We start from the raw sequence: 8,088 nt of genomic DNA, 5'->3' as shown, positions 1-8,088 counted from the left end.
GGAACTGCAAATGCTGTTTTTTCCTTGGAGGACTCTGTCAATTTGATCTGGAAGAACGCGTCCTTCAGATCAATGCCACTAATAAAATGCGTATCTTTCAGTCTGCTCAATAACCCGTTGATATGAGGCAGGGGGTACGAGTCTTTCTTAGTCACCGCGTTGACCTTCCTGGAATCTATGCACAGCCTAACTTTACCGGGTTTCCGGACCAGTACTACAGGACTACACCACGGGGAGTTTGATTCTTCTATAACTCCTAATTCGAGTAACCTGTCTAGTTCGCTAAAAGCTTCGGCTTGCCTCGGTGGCGAAAGAGGGAAATGTTTGCTTTTTATGGGAACGGCATCACCGGTGTCAATGTGATGCTCCACTAATTTAGTTTGCCCTAGGCCTAACTTTTCGTACGAAGGAAACGTCTCGATGACCTTTTGCAATTTTAATTTCCGGTCTGGTGACAATTCATGCAGGTTAAGTTCCTCTTCCTTTTCAAGTCTAATCTCTATGCACTCTACGCTTGGCAATATTTCGGGAGCTAACGCAAATGCTCTCCAAAAATCTACCCCGAAATACGCTTCTTGGAGCAATGAGGGAACAAGGTAAAAACGAATAACCTTTGTGATATTTTTGAACGTGACTGGTAGAAATACTGAGCCTAAAATTTTTTGCTTGTTGCCGCCCGCGGTATATACGAACGCATGTAAGGGCTGATAATCGAAGCCGTTATCCTCTAGGAATTCTAATCCATTTTTCCCTAAGTTGGAGACTTTGGCTCCCGAGTCCAACAGCCCTACAAGAAAGCTATCTCTAATTTTAGCCTTTACTAGAGGCCTTTCATCCTCTGTAAGCGTTAACTTGGTGGCTTGCAGCAGTCTACGTTCCTGTACTCTCCTGTGGTATCTCTTCCTACACTTCAAAATGTTGTCCGATACCGGGTATTGTTCAAAAATGGTATGTCTTATTTGTTCGTACCTATGTTCCCTTTCTTCAAGGTTTGGTGAAAAATGCGTTTGGCAAGCGACATCCCCATCGGGGATGAGGACGTTTGACTCTCGGATTCGGAAATATTCGAATTGTCCGTACTGTCAGGGTAAGTTATTATCACGTTTGAGGGCTCTTCTGCCAGGGTACTACTGCACCTCGGAAGCGTATCACCTCCATGCAGAGATTCACCCTCTGGTTCAGTGCACGGGACGACGCCTCGAGCACTGGCTGGTGTGGGAGCTATGAAGCCGAACGGGGTTCCCCCGCCTTCTCGCTCGGGTACTGGTTTCCCTGCCTGCGATGGTCCCTAGGGCATTTTGGAGTTAATAATCCTCTATGGCCACACTTGAAGCAAAAGGGATTCATAATGGGTTTCTCGCAGTATATGTATGAGTGGCCCATTGCCTGGCAATTCCAGCATTGGATTCCCGAATAGCCTGGTCTCCTGTTGCGTCGATATTCCAGCGCCTCTATCTGCGGATCCATTTCGCCGTCCTCGCCTTCCATCCTCATGTCTGGGGTTGGCACGCGTGCTTCGTTTACATGCCGTCCTGGGTAAGTGGCTCCCAACAGCTTGCTTTCTTTCAGCACTTGTTCACCTCTGCGTGCTACATCGCGTAGATCATGAAGGGTCCTTACATCGGCGTTGAAAAGGCTCGTCTTGGAGGTTTATCTGTAGGACTCGCAGCACCATTGGACTGTTTGTCCCCCTCCAGCACCTTCGTCATGACGTCGTCGTCCTCCCCTTGCCCTTTTGGTTTAGAGTGTTCGAAGCCCCCTTCAGCCTCTTGTAACTGTTGTGCCGTGTGTTCCTATGTGCGACTCACAGCACCATCTGGCATATATATATATAGGCATATAAATACCTAGTTATTTGTTTTTTTTTTTTTTTTGGAAGATGAATATGACGACAAAAAGTAAATGATATAGGTACATAATAACTAGCGCGCTAAGCCTGTTGAAGTCGTTATGTATGCCAACTTATGTTAACTTTACTTCTGGTTCATCATACAATTTGCTAGCATATCTTTAACTACTTACTTAATATTTATAAATTAAATTAAATAACGTTAGCGTGGCAGTTACATACATACACACATAAACCTAAACTTTTAAATTAGGTTATTTGTTAAGCTTGGAGGATGGAGCCGTGTGTAGGGAGGTTGGAGCCGTGTGTAGAAGTCCAAGAGAGTGGGGAAAGCTTCTGACCGCCATTCACCTGGGAATGGCCAGAGCGATTCTTTTGCATGCGGTTCAAGCAGATCTCTACTGTCGGTCGCTTGCGGCCTAGTATCCTCTGGGTAGCGGTTAAACATCCGTTTAGCGCTGAGCTAATGTGAGACCTGGCTGGGCCACTCTGACATAGTCGGTTTAAGCAGCGTCTGTACACCTCTAGGTGCGGCTGCAAGCGGGCGTCTGCCTTGGAGCAAGGGGCTCGCTATATAAACGTGCGTAGCAATATTTTCACCCCCGCTGAGCGGGTTGTGCGCTGGGCTTAGGACCCTCGGATAAACCATGGCAAACGTTTGAAGGACAATGAATTGAGGGCATGGACCTGGAACGTCCGATCCCTGAATGGGATTGATGCAGATGCCCGGCTGGTTGATGTCCTCGTCAAAGCAAAATCTGACATCACCGCCATCCAAGAAATGCTTTGGACGAAGCAAGGAAGAAAGAAGATCAAAATTTGTGACATCTATTGGAGTGGCCATACGAATAAGCGCAGTTTCGGCGACGGATTCGTGGTGGAAGAGAGACTTTGTCGCCAAGTTCTGGCGTTCACACCTGTGGAAAGAACGTCTCGCCGCTATCCCAATAAAAGCAAAATTTTTAATAATCATTCATCTGCGTCCATGCGCCGACAGAGGAGAAAGACGATGAGGGGAAAGACACTTTTTATGAACAATTAGAACGCACATACGAGCGCTGCCCCCGTCACGATATAAAAGTCGTGCTTGGTGACTTTAACGCCAGGGTTGGCAAAGAAGGTGTGTTTGGCCCTTCAGTCGGAAAGTTCAGCCTACACAATGAAATTTCTCCTAACGGACTGAGGTTGATTGACTTTGCCGGTGCTCGAAACATGGTCATATCCAGCACGATGTTCATGCATAAAAAGATGCATCAAGCTGCATGGATGTCTCCTGATCGAAATACTCGCAATCAGATCGATCACGTTGTGATAGACGGATGGCATGCCTCCAGTGTTTTAGATGTGCGCACGATCCGAGGACCTAACATCGACTCGGACGATTATCTCGTTGCAGCCAAAATACAAACAAAAAACACAAGGAAAGCTAGACGTCGAAAAGCTTCAATCACAACAGACTGCTAATGATTTCGCAACTCGACTCTCACACCTGCTCTCTGAGAGCACAACTACTCATCCTGAAGGAATACAGGAGCAGTGGGGGCATATTTCCAAAGCACTTCGCACTGCCGCCGAGGAAAAAATTGTATACCGGCGACCACGAAAAAACAACTAGTACGATGAAGAATGCCGCGTTGCAACTGAAAGCAAAGACGCTGCCTACAGGGCTACGTTAAGAGCGCGACAAGAGGAGTGTGTGAACGCTATCGTGAGTTGAAAAAGGAAGCGAGACGCCTTTTAAGGAAGAAAAAAGCAGAAGCAGAAAGGCGTGAGTGCGAGGAGCTTCAGCTGCTAGCCACCAGGAATAGCGCCCGAAAATTTTACCGAAAATTTTACCAAAAAATACAGCGACAGACGGAAGGTTTTAAGACCGGGGGCTGGTGATTGGGCGTTATCAGTGCGGCTTGAGGTAAATCAATGCGCTAAATCTTGGAAAAAACCCGTGAAAAAAGAATCGACGCACATCACCTCTTCGTCGACTTTAAAGCCGCCTTCGACAGCACGAAAAGGAGCTGCCTATATGCCGCTATGTCTGAATTTGGTATCCTCGCAAAACTTATACGGCTGCGCAAAATGACGTTGGGCAACACCATCAGCTCAGTCAGAATTGGCAAGGACCTCTCCGAGCCGTTCGAAACTAAACGAGGTTTCAGACAGGGTAACCCTCTATCGTGCGATTTCTTTAATTTGATGCTGGAGAAAATTATACTAGCTGCAGAACTTAACCGCACTGGAACAATATACTATAAAAGCGTGCAATTACTGGCATATGCTGATGACATTGATATCATCGACCTAAACACCCGCGCTGTTAGTTCTGCTTACTCCAAACTGGAAAAAGAAGCGGTAGAAATGGGTTTGATGGTGAATGAGGACAAACGAAGTACCTGCTGTCATCCAGCAAAGAGTCAGCGCATACGCGCCTTGGCAACCACGCTATTGTTGGCAGCCATAATTTCGAAATAGTAAAATACTTCGTTTATTTGGGAACCAGCATCAACACTAGCAACAACATCAGCACTGAAATCCAGCGAAGAATCAATCTTGCCAATAAATGCTACTTTGGACTAGATAGGCAATTGAAAAGTAAAGTCCTCTCTCGGCGAACGAAAATCATGCTCTACAAGTCACTTATCGTACCCGTCCTGCTATATGGGGCAGACGCATGGACCATGACAACAGCAGATGAAGAGGCTTTGGGAGTATTCGAGAGAAAAGTTCTTCGAAAGATTTATGCGATGGCGAGTACCGAAGAAGATTTAATAATGAGCTGTACGACCTATACGCAGACATCAACAGAGTCCAGCGAATTAAAACGCAGTGGCTGCGCTGGCTAGGCCATGTTATGCGAATGAAAGATGATGCTTCGGCCAAGAAAGTGTTTCTATCGGAACCCGCCTATGGGAGCAGAGGTAGAGGGCGACCCCTCTCCGTTGGAAGGACCAGGTGGAAAACGATTTAAACTCCCTTGGTGTGACCAATTGGCGCCTGTTGGCGGAGCGAAGGAGCGCCTGGCGCGCCTTGTTGGACGGCCATAACCGTTTAGACGGCTAAGCGCCAATTAAGTAAGTAAGTATTTGTTAAGCTTCCTCTTTTTTTTTATTTACAATTTTTTTAGTTAAACATATACATACATTAATTCTCCTCCTATTATTTTCAATATCAGCCAACCCCTGTACATAAATACGCGTATATACAATACATAAATTAACATAATTATAATAACACGTTGGCGAATAAAGATGTTACAAATTAACTAAAATAAAATGAAATAAAATAAGATAAAATAAAAACAATTGCAATAAAAGTAAACTAAATGTACCAAAAATAAAATTAAACTACAATCAAACAAAAAATAATAAGATAATAAAAAATAAAGTAAAATAAAATAAAATAAGTATGGCAGCAACTGTTTTGCATTCGTTCAAAATTGTTTCCCATTGGTTCCTAATCAACTTCAAATCAGCTAATAAGGCATCAGGATGTCGGACCTCAACATCTATGGTGGCGTCTCTAGCTTGAAGGACCACGTTTCTTTCATTAATGGTAGTCAATATTTTGAACCAAATTGAGGACAGCATGATACATTCGAACTTGTTGATGTACTTGAGAATGTCGGTAACATCTCCGTATGCTTGCGCAGTCAAATTTGGCTTTTGTCTGAAAGACTATGAAGGGAGCTCGGTACATTTTTTTTTGAGGATGTCCCATCGTTGTGCTACGAAGAAAGTAATTGCAGCTGTTCAACATTCTGCAGCATCAACACCACATACATTGAGGCTGTGGGAGACTGTGTGGTTAATGGGATTTCATGTTTACCTAGAGTATGGCAAATTAGATCAGCGATTTTCTGACCAGTTTTTTGGTTACAATTCACGAAAGCCAAAAACCGTTCTTGAATCGTAAAATTTGTTGCTTTCGAATTGAAATGGAATTAGCGCAAAATAAACGTAGTCAACGTGAGTAGCATCAGGCATAGCATCAACGATAATAGCAAAATACTTGGCTTTCTTGCCTTGATCTAATATAGTTTCCCTCACGTACTTTGCATATATTTCTATAAACTCGTTCTGAATGTCTGGGGAAAGATAGTGAACTTGTAAACGTTTGTGCTACTGTTGTGAAATCCTAACTTTCTCCAAATGATCTCTAAGTATCGGATCATAATGGCTTATGAGATTTTAGAAGCCCAAAAAATATCCATTGTTTCGTTCACCAAGATATGTACTTTCGCCTTTGAAAGCTGGGCCTCTTTCACCCAAAAATGTAAAAATTTTTCCCCTTTTGAGTTTCAGTGATTAGCTGTTCATTGATAAGTGTATCAATTGTAGCCTCCGCTTGATTTTGTAAAGATCGCCATTGAATATAACATTTAATGTGATCTTGAGTAGTTTCGTGTGATGGCAGTTTATCGCATAGCTCCTTCGACACCTGCAATTTCGAACATCCGCTAGGACAACAAATTTTAGGGCGATTTAAAGTATTGTTGCTTAACAGACGACATGGTAGGCAATAAAAAGTATTACTACTGGCGCGCCACACCAACCAGTCACGCTCCACTTTCTCTCCATTTGGCAAAATTATGTCTACCAACGAGGTAGAAAATGCCTCGTGTTGACAATCACGTGGAAAAATAACAGGACACTTTTGACGACCTCGACGAATTATTTCGTTGACTTCTTCAAATCACAAAAACTCATTATTCACGGAACCGATATCGAAGTCGTTTAAATAATCTGGACTTTCATACAGAGTTGGTGGTATTGTTGACTTTTTGAAGATGAACCTTCATCAGTGTCACCACGAAAACTTTACGATTTCGGATTCATGTAAACATACATTTTTGTTTGATGTTTTTATTGTCCCCTCACTGTTCAAAGGTCCAGGCAAAAAATCATTATCAATATTCGTTGCTTTTGAAATGGGGCTTAAAATTTGCACATGGAACAACTAAAGACTCTCCTGAATTAAAAAAAATTTCTTAGGACATCTAAATCTCGGGCCCCATGAGAAACCCCGGGCCCGGGGGATTCCCCCCATTCTCCCCTCTCGTCCGGCCTGGCCAAGTATACACATATTTGTGGCAATCAATTAGGGTATTATATTAGCACGTTGTAAGGAATATTGTGTTACAAAATCAATATCAAAACAGATTAATCATTTTTCTCAAGTTACACTTTTTTTGATTAACCCTTTTTCTTAGACTAAACTTTTTTTGGTTGAGCCCTTTTAATCACTAATAAAGACGTGAAGAAGATATAGAACCGAATCAACTATCAATGATGAAACAAGTTTCTTTCTCTTTTGATTTTGATTCCGTAAGATATACCATTAGTTTTTATCTTCAGAGGTTTACCTGATATTGATTAAATATATATCTCGGTACAATTGGAATAAGTTTTCATGGAACTCATATACAAAAATGAATTGTAAATGAAGATTTTTTGTAAGATTGGAATGTTGACATCTCCTTTCATTTAGAAGGCACGTAGGTAATTCGGGGGTCACCGAAATATAGGTGCGTCGGTGGCCATGGTTTTGAGGGTTTTTTTGTGCGTTTTTTTATATTCCTTTTTATTTTTGAATTTCGTGGCATCCGGTTCTGTCGGATGCTGGTTTAATTTGAATTATAGCGCTTTGAGTCGGCTGTGCGCTTTGTCAGTTTTTTTAAAGGCATGATAAGATTTTTTTGTTTATGGCGCAGGACAGCAAGGTTGACAAGAACCCCGCCCAGCCGACATGAATTGGCAGAGTGCACCACTAGATAATGCCGACTGTCTTCCTTGCTGCTCCACTAAAGATGCGTTACCATAACAGATGGCGCCCAACGTGGTTCCCGAGGCGCTGGTCGCGATGGGCATTCCTGGTCAGCTTTTGAAGTTAACCATCCCATAAGTCCCAGGTGGCAGCCGTAGGAGAGGTGAGGCAGTAATTAACGCACTTAGTTTTTTTTGTAGATTTGCGGTTTTTTTCCGAGTTGTTAGTAGTGCGTTTATGAGGCTTCTGGGCCACATTTTGTATGGAAAACTGGGAGCATGTTTAACCCTAAAAACTTTTTACTTTTGGTCCAGTCTGTCACCAGTCTTGGCCTTAGGAATGGGATCATTTTCCGACCAGTCTGGATGAATCTGACCGAAGGAATGAAACCAGGTCTATATTTATCTTGACCTGAAATTTTTACATCCTCTCAAGATCATTCAACAATTTCGTTGCCTACATTTAGGCGCACACGTTCTTAA

This window comes from Eurosta solidaginis, chromosome 4 (genome assembly GCF_040869045.1).
Source record: "Eurosta solidaginis isolate ZX-2024a chromosome 4, ASM4086904v1, whole genome shotgun sequence".
Lineage (NCBI taxonomy): Eukaryota > Metazoa > Arthropoda > Insecta > Diptera > Tephritidae > Eurosta > Eurosta solidaginis.
Note: the sequence above shows the minus strand (reverse complement) of the source record.